Here is a 24,955-nt window from a genome sequence, read left to right as displayed (position 1 = left end):
GATCATAGCATACTTCTCCTCAATGGCGAGTCAAAGAATGACCTACAATGACAACGCTGCAGACAACACTAACAACATGATTGCACAAGAACAAAGAAGTCCCCAATGAAGAAGAGCAGACATAAAAGTAATCAGAGGATCTCAAAAGATGAATGGTTACGATGATAGATGTCCGCTCTAATGGATCATAGTTCATGTTGTGGTTCGACAAAGATACAAGCAGTGCAACAGATGAAGCCAAAACAACAGCAAAGTGTTGACCGCTGGGTCAACAACACAACATAACTCAAGAACAAAGAAGTCCTCAATGACAAAGAGCAGATATAAGGGTATTCAGAGGATCTCAAAAGATTGTCCTTGATAATGCGCATCGAATGCTCGGCAGGGTTTTGAACCTCAAATTAGAATAATTAAGTACTGGATTCGGTCTGACAGACAGACTTTGCATTAGAGTGCAACTTGGCCAAAAGAAGTTAAGGCTTTAGCCATACAATTTCTACAAAAACCTTACAAAGTTGTCATTGGTTCACAAGATCAGAAAGCCAATCACTCAATTCTACAGATTGTAGAAGTTGTTTCTGAGAATCACAAATACTCCGAATTGACAGATTTGCTGGAGCAAGTGATGGATGGAGCTTTCTCTATCCATGATGATAAGAGTCAAGTTAAACGACATTGGGTTCTTTTTGAATTTAGATATGGCAGTAGACCTATAATGACAAAAACAGATGCTGCAGCTCGGAGCATGGATGTGAAAGACATAAAGTTCGTCATCAATTATGATTTTCCTGAATCATGTGAAGACTATGTACATCGGATTGGACGAACAAGACAAGCTACTACAAAGGCTATAGTCTATACTTTCTTTACAACAACAAAATGAAAGCAAAGACCACATCGCCATCGACAATCAGGTCATGTCGGGGACGACATGAATGCGGAAGGGGGGAATGTTGACCGCTGGGTGAACAACACAACATAACTCAAGTTTCGTACCAAAGTCTTATCTTTTGCGAGTTATGAAATGCTGCAGATTATGGCTATAAACGACATTTGTAATGAGTAGTTATTCTAGTTTCAGAAGTCGGGGTGCAATGGCACTTCCAGATTGTAAATACAAAGCCATTTGACCCTTTCAACCCCATTTTTGGTTAAACCTAAGGTAGCCTTAGTATATAAGGTACCTAGGTCATTTTGTAAAAAGACTTTTTATCATAATCAAAACTTTAGCGCTGCCGTCTACTGTGTGGGAGAGAGAAAGAGAGTGAGCGTGAGCTTCATCCTCTCGCTACGCCCGGCTCGCTCAACACATTGGAGATCTGACTGCACCATTGCTGTAGGCTCGAGGAGAGCTATGCGACAACGCCAAGCATTCCACGCGAGACAAAGCGCACACGCCGACGCATCTATGAGATATTTGTGGCCGTAAGTGTATCAAACGATGTCTGTTTTCTGCGTGCTAGTAGTCTATAGAATCGTGGTGACATAAGCTACGCATAGGTACTCATAAATTTCAGTTTCGGGCACTTTCAAAATTCTGCTCTGTCATCCTACGCGTTTTCCGCAGATGGGTTTAGAGTGAGGGTTTTGAGTGTAGAAGCTTAGGGACAGGTGTATCCTAGTGAGGGGATGGTGTTCCTTAAGTTTCGTATGAATCTGACATGATTAGGTGAGTTACCTTCCGTATCTATGTATGTGGCTAGGTGGTGAAGTTGAGAGTAGTGAGGTTCTTGATTGTGGTTTAGTTGGCCTTCCAAAGTGTTGTATGTGTAGGATGGTCTCAGCCTGACAAGCTTAAGAGATTTCCTCCGTGTGCCTATCGTGTTATCTGTGTCCTCGATTGACATTATGTTGATCTAGATAGTGTTTGCATGCACTTCATGGGTGTGTGAGTCGCTTCCGTCCAACAATGATCTTGAATCACCTGTTCAAAATCTTCCCATCTCCTGCGTCTGAGTATGGGGCAAAAAGTAGGGTCGATTTGAATATGGTGGGGAGCAAAGGAGTTAATGGTGGCACTCTGTTTGTTCTTTTCCAAATACTCCTCCTTCCATTCTGGTCTAAGATCCTTTAAGCTTTGCGCATCCCACCCACTCAAATCTACTGTGCCATAGGATCCTTCGTTGTCTGGCAGCAGCCACGACCTTCTGTGTGGTGAGCCAATGGTCGGCAGATAGGGCTCGGACTTCTCTGGGCCTTTTTACACCTGGGGCAGTAGATGTCCCTGCCTCCTCCTGCTCTTGTTTGTCGTGGCCGGTGTCTATTGGCTCTGTCTCCGCCTCTTCGACAGCTACTACTTCTCCTTTTTCTCTTGGCGGTAGGCTCTGAATGCGCTCTACTTTAGCAAGCTGTAACCGGAGGTCCAAGACTTCTTTTGTTATGTTCTCCAGTGTAGTGTTTAGGGTCTGTAAGTCCTCCTCTCGATCTTTTTTCGCTTTGTGTAGGGCTTCCTCCATTGCTGCCTTGGCTGTTTGTTCTGTTTCGTATTTCTCCCTTAGATTGTCATTCTTTGCACGGAGAGCTGTGACCAGTTCTTGTTCTGTAGATAGAATAAGCATTGGATTCTCTAGGAAGGGATCCAACTGCCTAGCTTGATCCACTACTCTTTGTTTAAGTGCATCGATGGCCACTTGCTGGTGCCGAGCAACCTTCGCTGATTCCGTTGCACTTTTGTGGGCTTGCTCATAAAGTTTTTCTTTATTTTTGAGCGCCAGTTTCGTGCTCTGTGCCACACTAGCCTGCAGATCCTTATGAGCCTTCTCATCTTCATATTGCTTATGATATCTGTCTCTTTCCTGGCTTATGCGCTCGATCTGGGCTTCTCTTCTTTTTAAATCCTCGAGGAGCGCCATATTCGTCTTTTCTAGCTCTTCGTTAGCCTTGCGCAACTCCTCGGCTTCTTTGTTCCGTGCCTCCACCTCCTTCTCTTTGTTTTTCAATTCTGTACTAATACTGGCGACGGCCAGCAGGCTAAGATCTGCATTGTTTTCTTGCTCCTTCTTGAGCACCATGACCGTCCGCACGTCTTCTTTAGCTATTTCTTATGCCAGCTTCTGAATGAGGGCTGACCTAGGCACGTTTGTAGTGAGGAGTTGAAACTGGGGTGGGATAGAGATTGTTTGGCTAGTGGAGGCCTCTTCTTCCTTCTTCTCTTCTACCTCTTGCCGTGGACCCAGAGTCATTGGACTTACGTCCGTCATTATTGCATCGGGTGCCACCGGCGCATCTTCTTGCTTGTCTCTGATTCTTCGGAAAATAGGCGTCATGAGGACCGCCTCCTGTTTGCTTTTTTACCACTCCTGCATAATTTTCTTTACGTCCTTGAACACAGGTTCTTCTTCCAGGCCTGGTGTAGTTGATGTGGAGGGTGTGGCCTCCGTCCCCAAGTTTTCTTGTGTTGTTTGCAAGCCTTCGGGAGGCACATTTGCTCCCGTTACCTGTTTATTTTTGGTTTGTTCTGCCACAGAGTCAATCATCATGGGGTCTTCTTGCATTTTTAGCAAGCCCTCCGATTGCTCTCCTTGTGTAGATGGTTTACCCGTTTCTGTTTTAGTGTGTTCACAGGTGCACATTTTGATCCGTTCGACTTCTGCGGCTTCTTCTTCTGTCATTTCCATTTCTATAATTGAAACTTCTGCCGTTAAAGCCTGTAGGCTAAATCCCATGGCCGCTTTTGCCTCATCATAAGAATATCCGGCCGCCATAAGGTCTCCTAGCGTCAAGGCTGCCTACTGTTCTGCTGTTAATGGCCTTGGTAATATTGGCTCTTCTAGTTGGAAGGCCTATGGTTTCTCCTTTGTTCTCTCTGTCCGTAAACTCCGGTGTTTCTAACAATGTGATGGGCTGGAGGGTGGGTGTAGGGCTTGCTGAACTTCGTTCTAGAGAAATGTCAATCATAAGTTGCGCTGCCGGCTCTCCCTCTATTCTGTTAAGTTCTTCTTGCAAAGGGTGGGGAGTCTCGGGTGGCACTTCTTCTTCGTCTTTTTCTTTGCCCTTCTCTTCTACAGTTGGCTTTTCAATTTCCGGTGTAGGCTCTACATCTTTGTTTGTGGTTTCTACTTTCTTAGTCAACTTTGCCGTTTGCTCTTCCTTTGCCGCAACTGGCTTCTCTGCCTCCTTGACGGGTGTTTCAATTGGTGTCTCAGTTGTTACTGGTGGCTTGACATCCATCTTTTTCTTTGTTCTGAGCTCTCTGGGCTTGTCTGTGGCTTCTTCAAGAGCCTTTCTTGCCTTCTTGTCTGTGGCTTCTTCAAGAGCCTTTCTTGCCTTCTTGGCTGCCTGCTCCAACTTCGCAGGGCTTACGGCCGGTCTTTTGGGTGCTAGCCCCTTTGCTTTGATCCTCTCGCGCATCATTTCCATTAGGTTCTTTTTACGTTCTTCTTTTTGTTCTTTCTCCTCCACTCTCTTGTCTTGTTGGGTCTCTTTCCTCTTTTGGAATTTCTCCAGCGTTGCCTTAGCAGACGCTTCCGTCTTTTCCATCTTTTGTTGTAACACAATCTTGGGCTTTCGTTCCAGTTGCCCCTCCTCTTCTTCAGCTAGCTCCACGTTCTCTTCATCACTTTCTGAAAGAATTTACTCGGAGCTGCTGGCTTCTTCATCATGGAGGTATTCGGATTGGGTGGTCTTCTTTGGTTTCTTTACTTTGGGTTTAACAGAGGAGGATGGAGCTGCGCGGCCTCTTGTTGTCGGTGCTCTTATCAACTCGGCCCATGCATCTGAAGTTGGGGCCTCCTGTATCTGATCTCCTTCTCCTACTAGGTGAGCGGTTATATTTGTTAGCACTTCAACTCCACCTAGGATAGGTTTCCCTGCAGGCTTGTCCCACTGCCTTCTCTCTGCTACTGCTAGCAGCCTATCAAATGCCCATTTGGCAAAAGCGCGTGCACCAATCATTGGCCGTAAAGGCATCTCATCTCTTTTAAGTGGTACTTTGGTCCTTTGGCAGTCATCGCAGTGCTTAACATACTCCTCAGCGTCCATGTATAATGTAAGCCACCAGATTCCTGCGGTTAAGACAATTTTAGCCATCTTGTCGCCCGAAAAATGGCCTCCTGATACACCTCCGTGTGCTTGCTCTAGAATTGGCAAAAATTCGTTTTCCGTTGCACACAACCCGAGTTGGTCATCTTTTCCTCGCTTATAGAGCTGTCCTTTAATCAAAGCATAGTCTCTGGCCTCTAGCTCTATAGATCTCTGTCTAGCCTTGGAAATATTCTCTGGTAACGTACGTGTGGTGAGGTAATCCACCATGTACTGGCTCCATTGGGGAGCTATGTTTACTTGGAATAATGTGGCGTGTTCCACTGGCGGTTTGGCTTGACAAGTTGCGCACTTGCTAACGTATTCGTGCACTTCACTGAGCATGCAAGGCCAATACACTCCAAGTCTTTGCATCCGTTGGTAGGTCTTTTCTTTCGAGCAATGAAATCCGAAGTCCTGCTCATGGGCCTCTTGAAGGTAAGTGTCATACTCCTCAGGACTTATACACAAGCGTAGGATCTTATCTGAACCATATTGATACATGCATCCGGCAATGATTTGGAAATTCTTGGCTTTCTCAATATTCTGTTGCTTGTAGACGAGGTTTGTTCTATCAAAGATACCTCTATAACTCAAAAGAGTTACGATTGTTTGTGACCATTTAGGGATCATTTCAATGTTGAAAAGATATGTGTCAGGCATGTCATCATCAACCCCTATTGGTGCTTCTCCGTTGGTTATCCTAGAAAGATGGTCGGCCCGTAGATGGGTTTTTCCTTTCTTTACCACGACTGTGAAGTCAAATTCTAGCAGTACTATAAACCATCTTACTATGCGTCCCGTACTGCATGGCTTGTTTACTAGGTAGAGAAGGGCTTGATGGTCCGTGAAGAACACAAACTTGTTGGCCAAAAGACTATGCCTAAATTTCTTCACTGCATATATCATGCCTAATCCCTCTCTCTCCGTGGTGGTGTAGTTTTTCTCGGCACAATTCAACTGCCGGCTTGCATAGTAGATTGGAAAATCCATTGTTCCTTCACCAGGTTGTGCCAAAACACACCCAATGGCATATGCCGAAGTATCTATGTGAACATGGAAAATTTTGTTCCAATCTGGTGCTTTTAAAACCGGTGCTGAGATCAGCGCTTCCTTGAGTTTCGCGAAGGATGTTTCACATTCGCCAGTCCATACTAATACTACGATCAACCTATAAAGAGGCTGTGCAATAATTCCGTATAAGTAGATGAACCTCCAGTAATATCCACAGTGTCCTATAAAGGACTGAACCTCCTTCATGTTTCTTGGCCTTGGCAACTCAATAATGACCTTGATCTTGTCGAGATCAGTCGATATGCCATTTTTTGATACTATGTGCCCTAGGATTCTACCTTGTCTAACCATGAAAACACATTTCTCCGGGTTTAGGCAGATCTTGTAAGTCCTGCACTTCTCAAAAACCTTTCTTAGATGTTCTATGTGCTTCAAAAGAGAATATACACAAAGGTCATCCATATAGATCTCTAAGAATATGCGTAGATATTCCTTGAATGCGTGGGCCATAAGCCTTTGGAATGTTGCGGGGGCATTTGTAAGGCCAAACGGCATTACTCTGAAAGCGTATATGCCAAACTTTGTAGCAAATGCCGTCTTGTGCTGATCTTCTTGCGCGATCACAAGTTGATAGTAGCCTGAGAACTCATCCAGAAAGGAATAAGCCTGTTTTCCTACTACTCTTTCTAAGAGATGTTCCGTAATTGGTAAGGGATAGTTATCTCTTATCGTAGCTGCGTTTACCTTTTTGAGATTGACACATACTCGCAATTTACTATTCTTTTTGGGCACGATCACGATAGGTGACACCCAGTTAGTATGCTCTATCTCGTAGATAAACTCAGCTTCTTTAAGTCTATCTATCTCTTCCTTGATGCGTTTGACAAACATATCGTTATACGTATAAGGACGTTGTCTGCTTGGCTTTGCGTCTGGCTTCAAGGGGATTGTATGTTGGCAGACACTAGGGTCTATTCCCTTGAGGCCTTGGTATGACCACGCGAAGACATCCTTATATTCTTTGAGAAGACTGATGAGAAGTTCTTCTTCCTCAGGGCTTAGTTCTGTGGCTATGTAGACCGGCTTAGGATCCTCTCTTGGCTCTGCTAGGTCTATCTTCTTGGCGTCCTCCGGCCCGTCGTAATACTTCTCCTGTGTCCTTTCTCTCATGGGTTGTGCTACTACGAGCTTCCTATTATGTATGGTGTACTTTTTGAAGTGCGAAGGTACACTAATATTATCCTTCTTGTCCTCATCACTCTCCATTTTCGTTGTCCATACTTCACTCAAGGTTTTCTTAAGCTCTCTGTACTTGTTTCTCCTCTCAACCTTGGTCCATGGGGGGTCTCCTACTCTAATCACCTATGGCTGGTTGGATTTCCTGCTCCCATTCTCTGACCTACTTGCTTCTTTTTCTTTTTTCTGTTGTTTCCTGGCGGTTTCTCGCGTTGGCGCGTCCTTGTGGCCTAGGAATCTACCCGTTATTTTGTCCTTGGCACAATCCGTTGCGTTGACCAACAATAAGAACTGTTTCTTGCCATGAATTTTAGGCATGGGGTTTGGTCTTGGCTGGTTGGCGGTCCTTTTTCTTTTATAGTGACGTTGGCGTCGAGGTTTTTGATTTGGAAGGTCGTAAAACCTGACATCTGCTACCGTTTCTTCTTCGTCACTAGGGCCTTCTGAGCACTCACCGTCTGCCTCTTCTTTTGGGTCTAGGTGCTCTAAGGAGTCGTAGAATTCGTCCTCTACCTCTTTCTCTCCCTCGTTCTCATTTGTGTTGCCTTCAAGGCCGATTTTCGAAGTGGTTTCCTCGGAATCCAATACCGCATTTACCATATAGTATGGTACCAAATCGAAGCCTTTCTCGTCACAAAATTTTGTCGTTGGCTTGGCCTCGATGGCACACACATCCAAAGTGGCTAAAATCTGCTCCCATTCTAGAGGTTCCAACGCATCTTCTGGGAAAGGGTCTGGGATATAATCTTTATCTTCGATAGCCCTCTCCAAGATACATTCCTCTCGTTTTAGGCTTCCGCAGTGCGAAGCTCCACACATCCACAACTCCTTTGGTTGTCCTAGCCAGGCGGGAATTTTCGATCCTCCTATGGTAGCCGAATCAAAATCCTCCACCGGCGTTCTCGTCACGTCTCTATAGCTGTGGTCTTTCAAGTTAATTCTAGTGGTCGTCTCCATGTGGTGCAAGTAAATATAATTTTAATCCCAATCCTGGACTATCTTCAATTGCCTCATGAAGGGTCGTCCTAGAATGATGTCGTAATTATTTTTCTTGCAGAAATCCACAATTGCAAAAGTATGCTCGTATTCGATCCCTCACGACAAAACTACCACTTTTTCTAGAAGTCCTAAGGGCCTTTCTACGTATCCGTCTGCAAGTTGTAGCTTCATCCTTGTCGCCCTTAGTGCAGGTTTTCCCCACTTCTTCAACACTTTCTTGGTGGCTATGGCAACTCCCGCTCCACTGTCTAGGATCGCCATTGTCATTACACCTTCGCATTCTACCGGAAGCATGGTGTTTCCTTCTTCGCCTTCGCAATAATCTCCTACCTTGTTCAAAGGTACCGGCTCCGTGTTTGCGTATGGCTTCTCAATCTCCTGGATTCCTTCTCTGATCTTCGCGGTTGGATCCGTCACTCTGAACTTTTCTATGCATTCTCCTACATTTGACCACATCCTTGGTCGGATTTTCAATAATTCTGCCAATGTGATGGTGCAAGTCACTAATGTTGATAGGATATCCACTAGCCCCTTTGAATCGATGATTTTTGGCGCTAGATGCCTGTGATGAGAGGGCACGACCCTGACCTCGGAACTGACCTCATACCTCGGGGGATTCACCATGAAAAACTTACCGCACCACGTAAGTGCAAGGGAGGGGGTTTTTTTGACAAGTTACATAAGTGTATAAGTTAGGGGCAGGCCCCCAATAATTTATCTCCCAAGCTTAAAAATAAGGGAGGGGGTATCATATTTATTGGGGAGGGGGGGAGAAGTGATAAAAGGAAAAAATGAGAGGAAGTTTTTGTGTTTCAAAATCATGTCTTCCCAAAAGATTCTCCCCTCGAACTTGTGAGTCAATAGCTACAGAGATACATGCAAGAACTAAGACTGCTTTGTATCAATTGCTTGTTTTGTGATTATAATTCATTTGTTGAAGGATAGAATCTATAAAGATTTTGTATAGATGAAAATTTACACGAAGAACCTAACACAACTTTATAACCATATCTTTTGAGTGATTTAGATGGGTCAAATTCGACGAGTAGCTAGAGTGCAGGCTGAACGGGCTCATATTTTGAAAGTCAAACTAAGACACATTGAGGGTATATCTAGTTATCAACAAAAGTGGTGGTTCCTTAGTACATTGCAAGCCACTATGCTACACGCTCTTTGACTAGTTTTACTCAGCTAGATCATGTGAGACCTAAAATTCATATGTAAGATAGGGGTATGGTAGTTTTTTGCATTGAGTTGTCGTATAAGCATAGAAAGGGGGGTCATATTCCCTAATATGAGTCGTATGTAGGGGTTTTATCAAATTTGTCCGCTCGCAGGTGGCATCCCATTTTGTATATAGAGTGAATCCCTCGGGCCTCATACTCACCCATGTAGGATGGTAAAGTCCTCAACGAATGTGGTCGACTCTCTATGGATATCTCAGAACCTCTATCTCCGTAACATGATTGCATTTCTAGGTTTATTTGTGACCTTGCCTCGAATTCCTTTATGGGAGCAGAAGGTAATGTGTCGCTACCGTCCTTGGGGTCTCTAACTGCTCTCCATAACTCCTCTGGCCATTGATCTTCCACTATGGGTTCGTATGGAGGAAAATTCCTAAATGATTCGTCGGTGGTGTTAGGAACTATCCTAAGATCCTCTGGCTCTTCTCTCGTTTCGGTTTCTTTATTCTCATGCCTAGGTCTCTCCGATTCTTTTCTCTCTTCTTCCCTAGGCTCTTCTGGTCTTACCTCTTCTGGTATTGGTGGTGATGGGGATGACTACCTCTCTTCTTGGGGGTACAACTAAAGGTTCTAGCAGGGCTTGGGCTGTCTCTACCATCTTTTGACACATTTCCAGCCTTTGCTTTTCCAATTTTGCGTAAGGATATGTCATCCATCTCCGTGCCTGTGTTTGATCTTTCTTGAGCCTAGCTTCATAAGCCTGTAGGAGGGCATCCATTTGTTCGTGTACCTTTTCTACAAGAATAGATCCTCCCGTGCTTGCGCTTTTTGGCTCCTCTACCACCACTAGTTTTGCTGGGGTAGGAATAATTTCTTCCACCCTTGGTGTCCTATCCGCTTCTTGTTTCTTGAGCTTCTCTTTCGTTTGCTCAAGTTCCTCGGCTAAGGATTTCTGTTCACGTTCTCTCCTAGCCTTCATCCTAATCTTCCTAGCCCTTGGCTAGGTGTTTCCTCTCTCGGAGACTCGTCACTCTTTTCTTCTACCACCTTCTGAGCCTGTGCTCTTGTTATCACCTGGACCGATATCACTTTCTCATTCTCGGATCCACTTGTAGACGGAATAGCCTCTATGACGTTCAAGGTGGCCTTCCCTCTAGGTTCTGGGTTTTTTGGGCAATCTATGATCAGATGAGTGACCCCACATTCCATGCAATAGGCATTGATCCTTACAATTTCCTTGTGAGGCCAATCCTTCATCAAATGATCGCCACTGCATTTAAAACAAGGTCCTCTTACGGGCGGTGATGCCCCTTGCATCTGTCTCTGCGGATAAGTAGGTTTTGGTCTCTTGATTCCGCCATTTGCTATGAATAGCAACGTGCGTTCGTCCATTTGGTACCTACCTTCTCCGATCGCACTCAATTTAGATGGCACTACGGGACTAGGCGTACTCCAAGGTTCTGGTGTAAAAAACTCTTCTGAGGCATGATAACCATGCTGTCCACCGCTAGGTTCCTCATAGTATGCCGGGCTAGGCACTAATGCCTGCTAATCTGATTCCTCCATTGTAGGCGCGTATCGTACTGCGACAGGCCTTGTTCCTAGTAAGGGAGGTTGTTGCCCTAACACTGGCTGTGGCCTCTCTATTCCTACGGGTCCTGGAAGATTCCCTACTGCGTATCTTGGCGGTGGTGGCGCGTGAGCTTGTGCTACTGGGGCTGGTGGCGCATACTGCCAATCTCGCACGTACCCTTTGTTAGAATAGCACTCCTCTGTCGTGTGATTCGTCCACTTTTGTTCCACTGCGCACCACTTAGGTGATCTCAACGCTTGTTGAGGAAGCGTCAGGCAATGCTGAGTGAGATGATCACCTCCACATGTGTAGCATCGCTTCGGTTGTCTAGGAGGCGGTTGCATCCTTCTAACCACTTCCTCTATAAGTTTTTCTTGGCTCATTGGTGTCTCGATTTTTGGTGTTGTTTTCGCAGATTTTGTGGCACTATTTTGGGATGATGCATCATCGTCAGCGTCTCTGGGATTCCCAATACCATATACTACACAATTATCTACCAAGTAGAGGGCCTCTTTGACTAGCTCGTTCAAGCTAATACACCGTTTCATATGCAAATCTTTCTGGAGATCCGCAATTCGGAGGCCTTTTGTACAGATAAGCATTAGCCTTGACTGCGTGGGTAGTTCGTTGTCTGGACAGAACTTCACGTATTGCTTTAGCCTCAAGGCTGCTTTCCTCACCGTTTCCCCTTCTTTTTGTTTGAATTTGTGAATTTGCGAGACAGTATTGTGGGTGATTCCCCGTTGGGAGAATTCCTCTATGAATTCGTCGAACATTTCTTGAATCGTCGCAAACTCTCGTCTCTCGACCGAATCAAACCAAGTAGCAGCGTTGTCTTCTAACGTCAACCCAAATCCGGCAAACTGTGTGGGAAAATCAAGGACTTCCTCTACACGGATTACTCGTATGAAGGCCGCTACCTGATCCCTTGGATCCTTGTCTATTGAATACTTCTTGTTGACCCACTTCTGGACCTGAGAAGGTCTAATTCTCCTATGATCCATGACCCTCACCATCTGGCCTTCCAGAGCCCTATTCATTGGTGCTCCTGGTCTTATCCCTCGGATCGGATCTATCTCTTCGTCCAACCCTTGACCTCTTATTGGCCTAGCAATGGGTCTCTCTGGCCTTGGCACTCTTTCAGCCCTGGCTCTTTCTACCGCTGGCGTACCCATTGTTGCTCTATCCGTCATGAAAGCTCTACTCTCACCATGATAACTATACGATGGCAGTGGCGGTGGTTCCAATGGCCCTATCATGACCGTATGTCCACCTCTGATATGGCTCCTTCCTGGTGCGTTATCTCGGTGCAACCAAGAACTTAACGACTGCGGGTCTGTTGTAGGCTCTATAGGTGCATGCACCGTATGCCATGGAGACTCTACTACTCTTTTCCTCTCTAGTTGACTCGTGACGATATCCATTTCATCACTAAAAGGATTGACACTATGGCTGGGTGTTGGTCTTGGCCCGGGTCTAGCTCCTGGAGCAAATCCAAATGCTTCGTAGATCGGCATTTTTTCCATTTCTTTGAGATCCATGGGCTGATACTCATGTCCATACTTATCCGCATATAGAAGTTCACTTCCATGGTATGTTTCGTAGGAGAAGAGGTACAAGACCTTCTCCATACCCAACTCTCTAAGCTGAGGTTCTGTGCAACGAAAGTAGGAGTTGGTCCGCCCCTCTTCGTGCTCGTAAATTCCTTCCTCACTTTGGTCTGTCATAACCCTTTTTACCTGATAGCGGGAAAAAGAGCAGTGCAATTGGGTGGCCTCTGTACTCGTGCACACTCCACAAACCACGCCTCATGCAAACAAGCAAAGAACAAAACAAAGGGGGCACCACCCTAAATTAAGAGGTTTAGGGACCTCACACATAGTGCACATAGGCAAGTGATACTTCTGGCATTATGATGGCATCAAAACATATGGCAAAACACATAGAAACGAAGCTTAGGGACCTTATGTAGCATATATATACACAAGACATCAGCTTAACAATACAACGGCATTTGATCATACATAACAAGGATATAGAAAAGCAAGCCAAGGATGGCATAATCCCTTGTCAAAAACAATCAACCCAGCAAGTAGGTATGATCCTACTAGCAACACATCAATACCTTAGAGAATGATGGCAAGGATGGTGGCCATGGAGCATGAGAGAAGACTCCTCATTTAGGTTTTAGGGCTAGTAATGTAGCATACTAGAGGGAGAGAGAGTAGAGCTCCATCCATAGCTCCTCGTTGTGAGCAATGTCGTCATAGCTTCGTTGCTTGGTGAAGTGGGTGAAGTGTTGGTTTTGAGTGAGAGAAGGCCTCCTTATATAGGTTTCTGAGAGGGTTTAGGATTAGGGATAAACATGCTTAAATCCGCTGATTGGGGTTACTTTTTGCTTAGGGTGGTCAACAGATTGAGGTCACCTGATATGTCACCATCAAGATATTCTCTAGAGTGATGTGAGAGGGGAGGATAAATGTTGATTTTTCTGATTGTGACACATGGGGATAAGGCCTTGACCAGCATTTAAGAGCAGGTAAGGTGGCTGTTGAAACTGGAGGTTCTGCACATGTCAGGGGGGACCTGCGGGGGGGGGGGGGGGGGTGGCAGCTGGGTCCTCCTGAATATCAAATTCTCAAAAAATCCTCAACCATGGCTTCTTTTGACATGTGTTCTTTGAAAAAATCAGCATGTCTCTTTTCAACTCAAAAGTCTTTATCCCTGTTGACTCACCTTTACCATAAGATTTTCCCCTTTTCTCCACCTGTAACTGCATTGTTGATGCCCAATCACTGCTTCTAGTAACAGTGAACTGTTACCTACCAAATACTTATGGTGCAGTAAAAAATATTTACCATGGGTAAAAAAAGTTACTGTAGGTAAAAAGTGATTTGTATTTACCATGTAGGTGAAAAATATTTACTGTAGGTAAAAAATATTTACTGTGGTAAAAAATATTTACTGTCGGTAAAAAAATGAAAACGGAGTATGCTGTGCTGTGAGTCCACACGAACATCCTCGTGTAAATTTCACTAGAAATTCACACCTAGAATGGGCTATTCTGTAAGATATAGGTTGTAGGCATGCATAAGAGCTCGTTCCCACGTATCTTCTGTCCATGGCACTTTTTACTCTTTGGTGCTTGTGAAGTAGATTTTTCTTCTCTTTCGAGATCCCTTGGACTAGAGTATCCTCATCTCCCTAACAACTAACTGTGCCTTTATTGCATCTTCAGAAGGGGTCCTAAAAACCATGCATCATATAGCCCTCCCCCTTAAGCTAGAGGTATTTGATGCCTCTAGCTGGTGGCTGTGCTACAATAGGGTTCTCTTGAATACTTACCCACCTAGTACCAATTGAATTTGCCATGTTACTGCTTTCTTGGCTGATGCACCCTGTTTAGTCCTTTCTGATGAATAATTGTATCCATCCATGACTAACAACTAGTCTCCTAGACCCTTGAAAGCCATACTGTCAATATCCGCTTTCACTGGTAGCATTCTCTTTTTTTCTTTTTTTCTTCTCTTTTTTTTTTTTTTTTGCCCAACCCCTCGTTGAGCATTCATGCTCAACCATAGTATTATTTAGGTAAAAGATGACTGTATAGAGAGAATTATATAACATAGAGCTATAGACTGTATAAGAAAAATGATAGTATAGTGGCTATATAGATAGGATAGAGATAGAGAAAAAAGCATCTGCTACTGCATCACCCTCCAGGGTCAAATGGAAAGCTCAAAGCTCCCCCACGCACGGTGTAGAATCCACCTGGATCAAAAGTAAAGCATTGCTCATTGCCATCAACCTGTAAAACATGTATATCCAAGCCTTCCTTTGCACTTGTAGGCCAATAGACAGGCCACCCTTCCAGCTCTTTATAGCACGGAGCTTCGTCACCCTGCATCCATAATCCTTCGTGTCCACTATAAGCATACTTGCCATCACTTGAGAAACCTGAATCATAAGCAGCTATCCTACCATCTGCTACAGAACCCTCCATGGTATAGTCCACTTCAAAAAAACCTCGCCATTGACACAAAAATATATGTAAAGCAACCTCCAATAACACATGTATCCATAGCATCACATAACATAGCAAGACCCTGCCATTTGCCTCCACTTGCTGCATAGCCAAGCAAACCTGATCACTTTTCAAACCTGTATCCAAGCCCTCCACAACCATCTCTTTATACTCAGAAACATGACCTACTAGAGCTTCAACCTGTGCAAATACCTCATCACCAACAAGGTTGACGACAGCTTCCTTTAATTGGATATGGTGTTGGGTTACCGTCACTCCTTTAATGTGCTCGTAATGAGTTATAAAGAGGCCAGCATGCTTCTTTAGTACCTGCAAATAGGGTTCTCTCTCTTCTTCTAGTAGGTCCTTAGCTAGCATCTCCTCTAAGCCTGTGGCTTCTTCCTTGTTTAGAGAGTCTTGACCACCTTCTCCTTCTGGGTTTCGCAGTATTATACCCATGACTTCCAAAGAGCTAGCATCCTCCTCAGATGACTCATCCTCAGATGAAGAGCAGCTACTTGTGCTCCATTCATCCATAGAAGTCTTCATCTCTAGGTCTTGTTGTCTACCCTGCTTCATGTCATACACAATTTTTTGTTGCTTGCCACCTACCTTATGATTTGGTCGCAACTCAAGGGAACCTGTCTCCCAATCTTGCCTAGCTTTCATAGCCATAAGCCAAGGTCTTCCAAGGATTAGCGGATAGCCCTCCCCCTTATTTGGGATCACATAAGCATCAATTGAGATTGCAACACCAAAAGCTGAAACCTTCACTCCATTAACCTTTCCCACACAAGCCACCCTTACATTATTTGCCATCTTAGCTTGTAAGGAAGTTTGCTCGTTTACTTCCAAACCCAACCTGTGCATTAATTTCTCTTTCATAACACAAATCTCGGCTCCACCATCTACGTACACATTGGAGACTCGCTGACTCTTAATCTCTGCATCAATGACTGGCACGATATCCTTCATGCCTCTTGCACTAATAGACCCAACTGACTTTGCCTTAGCCCTCCTGGTGCTGACCATCTTAGACCAGGTTCTACGCATCTTTGGGGAAAGGTGGAGGAGTTGCTGCCATGAAATCTTTGGTCCTTTCTTACTCACATCTGCTACCAGGTCGTAAGGTATGGATCCTACCCCAAGTGGATAGTCTTCTACTCCTATGTGCCTCCTTGACCTACTCTTCCTTTTCTTGTCTCCTATCACTTGGGAGGAACCCTCATTCCCTTTATCCGGCTCTGAAGCTTCCATTTCATTAGTTCTTTGTCTCCTAACTCTCTTTATTGGCATGGCAACAGCTTCCTCCATTTTTTCTTTCCCTTTATCCTTACCATTGTCAAGACTTATGACAGAGACAGCCCTGTCCTCCCCTCCCGATGGTAGTGGAGGGATCTCTACTGGTGCTTGTGGTGGTGCAGGAGGGGGTCTCAATATTTGGATTGGTGGAGCCACGTGTGCATTTTGTCCATTTAGTGGCCTAGCTCGAGGAGGAGTGACTTGCTGGCGAGGAGGCCGTCTTTGATTACCATTTCCTTGATAGCGTTGTGGATGGGGGCAATAATACATGCCGTGACCTACCTCTCCACAGTTGTAGCAAATGTACTCACGTGCATGCCTTTGTCCTTCTTGTCTATTTCGTTCATTTCCTGGCTGGGGAGCCCTTACACCTTAAACCAGATTGATGGACAGCTCTCTAGTTGAGACAAGGAAGGTGGACACTATCTCATAGTCAGAGACCCAGAAAATTACAATTAGTACGGAGACAACATGGCAAGGGGAAAGATGGTTACGGAACGAGAGGACCAACCACCTCATGTAGACCTTCCCGAGGCCACGTTTATCTTTGAAAAGAGGGTAATGATGCATGGTTTTTAGGACCCCTTCTGAAGATGCAATAAAGGCACAGTCAGTTGTTGGGGAGATGAGGATACTCTAGTCCAAGGGATCTCGAAAGAGAAGAAAAATCTACTTCACAAGCACAAAAGAGTAAAAAGTGCCATGGACAGAAGATACGTGGGAACGAGCTCTTATGCATGCCTACAACCTATATCTTACAGAATAGCCCATTCTAGGTGTGAATTTCTAGTGAAATTTACACGAGGATGTTCGTGTGGACTCACAGCACAGCATACTCCGTTTTCATTTTTTACCGACAGTAAATATTTTTTACCACAGTAAATATTTTTTATCTACAGTAAATATTTTTCACCTACATGGTAAATACAAATCACTTTTTACCTACAGTAACTTTTTTTACCCATGGTAAATATTTTTTACTGCACCATAAGTATTTGGTAGGTAACAGTTCACTGTTACTAGAAGCAGTGATTGGGCATCAACAATGCAGTTACAGGTGGAGAAAAGGGGAAAATCTTATGGTAAAGGTGAGTCAACAGGGATAAAGACTTTTGAGTTGAAAAGAGACATGCTGATTTTTTCAAAGAACACATGTCAAAAGAAGCCATGGTTGAGGATTTTTTGAGAATTTGATATTCAGGAGGACCCAGCTGCCACCCCCCCCTCCCCCGCAGGTCCCCCCTGACATGTGCAGAACCTCCAGTTTCAACAGCCACCTTACCTGCTCTTAAATGCTAGTCAAGGCCTTATCCCCATGTGTCACAATCAGAAAAATCAACATTTATCCTCCCCTCTCACATCACTCTAGAGAATATCTTGATGGTGACATATCAGGTGACGTCAATCTGTTGACCACCCTAAGCAAAAAGTAACCCCAATCAGCGGATTTAAGCATGTTTATCCCTAATCCTCAACCCTCTCAGAAACCTATATAAGGAGGCCTTCTCTCACTCAAAACCAACACTTCACCCACTTCACCAAGCAACGAAGCTATGACGACATTGCTCACAACGAGGAGCTATGGATGGAGCTCTACTCTCTCTCCCTCTAGTATGCTACATTACTAGCCCTAAAACCTAAATGAGGAGTCTTCTCTCATGCTCCATGGCCACCATCCTCGCCATCATTCTCTAAGGTATTGATGTGTTGCTAGTAGGATCATACCTACTTGCTGGGTTGATTGTTTTTGACAAGGGATTATGCCATCCTTGGCTTGCTTCTCTATATCCTTGTTATGTATGATCAGATGCCGTTGTATTGTTAAGCTGATGTCTTGAGTATATATATGCTACATAAGGTCCCTAAGCTTCGTTTCTATGTGTTTTGCCATATGTTTTGATGCCATCATAATGCTAGAAGTCTCACTTGCCTATGTGCACTATGTGTGAGGTCCCTAAACCTCTTAATTTAGGGTGGTGCCCCCTTTGTTTTGTTCTTTGCTTGTTTGCATGAGGCGTGGTTTGTGGAGTGTGCACGAGTACAGAGGCCACCCGATTGCACTGCTCTTTTTCCCGCTATCATTTTGGTGCCCCCACGAAAGAGGGCTACACAGACCTTCAGTCCACAAGCAATGAAGATGTGCAATCTACAACATGGACGAATGGCGTGAGGAGTTTGCAAATTGGAGAACAGAAGAGGAGGAGGCTTTAGAGGCCTTAAAAGCTTTCATCGAGGTCTTGTTACCAGGTTGCAGTGTCATTGAAATTCAAGAAGTAAGTTCTTCTACATGCCTTGTTCGTGATCGTCGCCAACGAAGGAGAGTAAGAAGAAGAGCTTGATATACCTCTCCTCTCAACCTATGAGTGCTCCAGAAACCTCCAACGCACACGAACTTGAAATATTCTACATCAACATACACGAAGGTACTGTGACACACATTAAGGGAAGAGAAAGCATCACCAGACCTCTCTTTCCTGAGGAGCGGACTAAGAGGAGGAAGATCACCTCTACACCTAAGTGGCCCAAGGCCGCAGTGCGTGCTCAAGCGTAAGGTAACATTTGGCTTAATCTCATTAATAAGGGATTACATGACGACTACAGGCAAGAAAAAGGCTAGTGATCAACCAACTTCAACCTCCAACTTGCAACCACAACTCTCACCCCTAAATCCTCCTGAAGCAAAGAGGCGAAGGCTTGCCTACAAAATTGCCGCCCGTCTGCGAGTGCTCCCAGTGCACTTTGTGAATCCAGACACCACCAATCCCAAGCCAACCTCCTGTCCGCGTGAAGATCGCTTTGGATATTGTCCAAAGTGCTTTGGAGACCGGGTGAAAAGCCTCCCTTCCCTACCTTTGCTGCTAATTTTCAAGAAGTTATCTCAATCTAAGGAAACTATCTTAGTTGATGATGTGCTGCACATTAATGGTGTCACTTTCATTCGTCATGCTGATTATGGTAATAGCATCCAATTGTTGCTTGCTAAAAGGCTCAGCATTGTACAAAGTGTTGCCATCACGCCTTACGTCTTCACAGATGCATCAGGAAGAGTCGAAGTGATCCGAGGTGTTGACCTTCTGTGGCTGATCAGGCTCATTGGTCCCAAGGTGGTGCAACTAAGCTAGGCTCTTGTGTGTAAGTATGGATGCCAATAATGAGAATGATGATCCCCGCATGTTTCCTTTCCATTTTGTGCGTCATATCCGTGTGAATATTTGTATTGATAGAAAAATCTTTTATCAGCAAAGAATAGCCCTGTTGTTTGGAGCCGAGAGACTTGGGGAAATCTTGCGCTCTCCTCATCCTGTCATTCTATCCTTACTAGACTATTACCATTCCTTTGATGTGTCGATCTTCATCCTATTTTGAGCTAAGTTGTGCTAAAGCTCCAAATTGTAATTACCATACTCTATTTTAAAATAAATTGGAGCTGTTTGTGTAATTGTTTACTCTCACTTATGGCCTTCCCTAATTTTTATGGTAAGCCCGGGGAGGTTGCTCCAGACTTTTTGGATAATTTGGAAATGGCCTTTCTGGTATCGGGAAGGGATGACGAAGCTACTAAGTTAAGGGCCTTTCCTTTGGTCTTGAGGGAAGGTGCAAAATTATGGTATCAAACTTTGGCACCTAAAGAAAGAAGAGACTGGGAGTCCTTAAAGATGGCCTTCATCGAAGAATTTCGCCGCCATGAGCCTCCAGAGGAGATATGGAGACAGCTCTTAGAGCTACGCCAAACATCACCCAATGACTATAGAAGCTATGAAGGAAAGTTTTCCAACCTGTGGGAGAAATGGTGTGCATCACTAGGTGAAGGAGAAAGGGCGCCAGAATGCCTAAAGAAGGACTGTTTCCTGGCAGGGCTTTACCCCATCCTTCGAGAAAAGGTAAAAGGTAAATTCTCAGATACCTTTGATAAAGCTATGACCTATGCAAGGGAGAAGGATAGGAAGTTAAAATTCCAAGCTCAACTACAAGGGAGAATGGAGCCTCCACCGCTAGCTCAACCTACGGCAGGGGTAGTAGCAGGGACAGGAGCAACAGACCAAGAGTCCTCTCAACAAGAATTACTTCAACAAATCACCCATCGTCATTAACCTGTACGTTTTCTAGACCTCTAGCAGGTTTCTCTTCAATGCAAACACACTTGCGTCCCCTATTATCGGAGTAAATGAGGGCTCCGTGCGCGTTTGTTCCTTCCAGAAAGATGGTGGTGTACCTAGGCGTTTGTGTCTGATACATGCTTACTGAGGTACCACCTACTTCTGCTATGGTTGTCAGGTGACCTCCTATGCGTAGGTCGGCCATCTCGTAAAGTGAGCGTTCCGAAGAAGTATCGGTGTCGCTACCTTCTTCTATGATTGGTGCAAGGGAATCTATCCCTGCTTGATTTACGATCCCTTCCGTGGATACCAAACTAGCTTGGTCACCTCCTGTCCTGAGATCTCTCGGCAAAAGTTTTCCTGACTGCAAATACATGAATTGACAAGAAAAGGTGCCTTGCAAACCAAACCTCTTGCCTGATTGGTCGGCTAGCAGTCGTCTGTGTCATCACCTAGGTGTCTGAGTGCTCCTGATACCTGTTTTTAGGCAAGTTGACAAAAACTTTGCCTCTCGGCCGTTTAAGAGTACTCACTGCAATTTACACACAAATTTGTACAAAAATTTTCAAAAAATTGCAGAATCTAGACCAAAAATTGTGTAGTTGGTCTTGAATTTTTCACGGAGTGTTTGACTATGATTCTGGAGTCTATTTTGAGCAACCAGGGTACCTATGGGATCCTTTCAAGGTGTACTAGGCACTGGTCTATTCACAGTTCCAAAATTCATCAAGTGGCAGCAACCGCGGTAGGTGCCAAAATGCTCTGTTTGGGCTCTAGTCAATTTCCACTGACTCCTTATGTCTTGCTGAGTCTCCTCAGCCTATGCATGAAGCTTTTGGACTCTTTTTGGGCAGTTTGGATATCAATCTATTGTTTCAGACTATGATTTGGTCTCTGGGCTGTTTGGAACTCTTCCACTTTTCCAAACTTGATGGGGAAAGTTGATATGGACTCCTTGTACTGTCAGCAACCTGGGGATATGGTCAAATTTCCAAAATCATGAAAGTGGCAGCAACCGAGGTTGCTGCCAAAATCACCTGCTGGCAATTTTGCTTATACCACTGGATAGCCTGCTCTCTGTGGAGTCTAATGACCCTATGTATGCCCAATTTGGACAAAGGTTGGGTTGCCAAATGCCAAAATTTCAACCAAAAAGTGCAACTTTGCAAAAATTGCTCCTTTGATCAAGATTTTGGGTATTTGATCCTGTGGAAAGTGATTTTGGGGTCCCTTGGACCTTGGGCACCTGTGGCTATGACCTGTTCCTTGAAATGAGCCAGGTGGCAGCAACCGCGGTTGGTGCCAACTGGGGCTTTTGCAACTTTGGATGCTTGCTGTGGGTTCCACACGTGTTGGGATTTCCAATGATGCCTTGCACTTGTCAATTAGACACTCCTAGCATGTACAACTTCAAGTTTTTGTATATCAAGACCGCTTCACAAAATTTGATCAATCTTTTCACAAATCAACTAAAAAAGAAACCAAATTTTCTAGATTAGCTTTACTAGTGCATATGCAAGTGTGCAAACAAGAAATTTTCAATTCGGCACTCAAAATCACAAAATACGCACACTTAGCGTTTTTGGTCACTTTATGGTATCAAAGAGTCACGTTATGGTATCCAAGGCGATCTTTGCACTCTCGTGACGCACCAAAATGATACCTAAACTAATGCTATTCCTAATGCTAAGCTATTAGGGGTGGTGGTGTGATATGCACAAGCAAATATGACGTAAACGACAAAAACGTAAAAAATTCTCTCAAGCAAAATCAACCGCAACACGCAAGCGATCTCCTAACTCCAAATGAGGACTCAATGCACCAAGCACTAAAACCACACTAGAGTATACTAACCTATAAGGTAACCTAAGAAGAACTCCGGTCTCCTCGGTCCACCTGAGATCTCGGTAAGCCTCACCGTCTCTCCTAACCTAAGATGTAAGCAAAAATAACTGGTAACACGCGGGAACGGATAGAGAAGAACCTCAGCGTGACTCCCTCTGTCTAGTGTAAGTCCTACGTTCCCCGGCAACGATGCCAATGTTGGCGGATCGCCGCGATCAGACGCTGTAGCGAAGCGAGAACTCAAACCAACATACAATATGTCAATCCGAGGGCATAGCTGACCCGACTAGTGCATGGAAACATCGCATGCTATGTCCTAGACGACAAAGCAAGGAGGAGGAAGAGTCACAAATGTCCTACAGGTGAAACAGATGTAGAAACTGCAAAATTCTCCTACGAGCGTATTGGGCTCTCTAATGGTCAAATGGACATGAAACGAAGTCCAATCATCATGAAACTTAGGAACCTAGGCCTTAAGACTATGGGGAATGCGTTTCCGGGCTCAAATCCGACATTTTGAAAAATGGCCTATATAGACAACCGCAATTTCCGCCACACCTAACCTCACTCAAATCGAATGATTGAGGGCTTGGAAGGCTTAGATTTACCACCTAGAACCTATGTCTATGATCGGAATAGCAATACACATCACACATAACGCACAATGAGCAGAACACACAAGAGGGAGACCTAGAGCTTCAACCGTTCATTGCGTCGCGTACACACACTCAAAACCAACATCATGATCATCAACATGAAGCTAAGAGCATATAGAAGCAACGTATGAAAGGTCTTTGCATTAGCATACTCGTGGGCGAAACCGTGAGCGCGCACGCATAGGTGAGCTCTCTTCACCAAGCTCCCAGAAATTACAAGTGAGTTGTGTGTGAAAAATAGAGCTTTTGGCTTATATACCTACTTCTAAATTGGCTCACAATTGATAATTAGAGCGGGGGTTTGAGATTACTGATCACTGTAATCATTTACAGGGATTTACAAAGCTTTATGGGCTCGGAACGAGTCTCGTCATTTAAATTACAACGCCGGCTCCAGGCGCAAAAATGTTGTACACACATACACATGGGTTTGAAGGGGACCCCTGCTTATCCTCTGCTCTTTATTGACATCTTTTGATGGTCATTCCGTACTCCCGTCAACAAGAACCTTGCTGGGAAGTGGTCATGATTACGCTTATCACATTAGTGTGGAGATGCCAGATGGGGTTGGTCTTGAACGGCATGATGAATTTTTGCAAAGAGTGCAAACACATGAGGAATAGAGGGAGGAGGGTCGTGAAGAGTACTCACAACGTAGGAATAAAGAGTGGAAGGAGCAAGAAAGAGAGCGGAGCTTAACTTTCTACACGGGAAAGGCTCAGGTACAAGTCTTTGTACTCCTATGAAGTTCACTCTGCAATTTGCTTTCTTTGGAAATCTAAAATCGTTACATGCAAGAAGTATTAAGCATGCAACCCTTGGTTATTAACCTTCCAAACCACCCAAAAGCCCAAAATGGCTTGCGTTCCAATTCCTCACCCTATCGCTACCAATTGGCCCCAATTGGACTGTTCCCACCGCACTAAACCGTACAGTACATACGAAACCGTACGATACAGTTGTATTGTATGGAAAGGTTTTGTACATACGTACGGTTGCAACCTTGGTCTGGCTACATTTTCATATTGTAGAAGGAGCCATTTTTTGGAGATCATCTTTGCAAGATTGTATGTCTTCTTCTACTATAGAGCCTGAGTACATTGCAATGCAAGATTCCAACAAAGAAGCTATATGGTTGGAATGTCTAATGGGAGATTCAAAAATTCAGCAGGTTCCAATTTTGCATTGTGATAGAGTGAGTGCCATTGCCTTGGCAAGAAATCCCGTGTTTCACTCCAAGTTGAAACATATTGAGGTGAGGTATCATTTCATTTGGAATGTATTGATGGATAAACAATTAGAGCTTATCAAGGTCCACACTGATGACAACCCATAAGATGTTCTTACAAAGAGTCTAGCTATGGAGTAGTTTGTGTAAGGCCAACGTCCTTATGCTCGTGTACATACAGGAAGGGGGAGAGGAACCAAGAAAGGGGAAATACCACTGAAGAAGGAGGGTATGCGTTTCTTTATTGTATAAGTATACAAGGGTTAAAAAAGAGTTATTGGGGTTAGGGTTAGTCAAGTTGGTTGGCCATAGGCCTTTACCAACAATCACCAACTTCAAGGCTAATGTGGTCGTAAGTGGTGGTGGTGATGATGACTAAAGTTAGTATGTACAATCGTGAAGCATGACAACTTTACCCTTGTACAAATCTATTCACCCTACACCCATTCACTCAGTATAGTGTGCAAATCGCTCCAACCTAGATTCTTGGTAAGAGCATCTGTTGGGTTGTCATCAGTGTAGACCTTGACAAGCTTCAAGCACTTATCCGTCAATGCGTCCCAAATGAGATGATACCTCACCTCAATGTGTTTTGACTCGAAGTGAAACATGGGATTCTTGGTAAGAGCATCTGTTGTCATCAGTGTAGACCTTGAAAAGCTCCAAGCACTTATCCTTCAAAGCGTCCTAATGAGATGATACCTCACCTCAATGTGTTTTGACTTTGAGTGAAACACAGGATTCCTTGCCAAAGCAATGTCACTCTGACTATCATAAT

At 44.4% G+C, this 24,955-nt stretch overlaps 2 pseudogenes; both read right to left on the bottom strand.

Annotated features, from left to right (window-relative positions):
* Positions 1-2,060: 2,060 nt before the first annotated feature.
* LOC147439881 (uncharacterized) lies at positions 2,061-3,200 on the bottom strand (annotated as a pseudogene).
* A 582-nt stretch (positions 3,201-3,782) lies between these two features.
* On the bottom strand, positions 3,783-4,353 carry LOC147439880 (uncharacterized; annotated as a pseudogene).
* Positions 4,354-24,955: the final 20,602 nt, after the last annotated feature.

The sequence above is a fragment of the Adiantum capillus-veneris genome, chromosome 16 (genome assembly GCF_014529385.1).
Source record: "Adiantum capillus-veneris isolate H3 chromosome 16, ASM1452938v2, whole genome shotgun sequence".
Taxonomy (NCBI): Eukaryota; Viridiplantae; Streptophyta; class Polypodiopsida; order Polypodiales; family Pteridaceae; genus Adiantum; species Adiantum capillus-veneris.
This window is presented reverse-complemented; position numbering and strand designations above follow the sequence as displayed.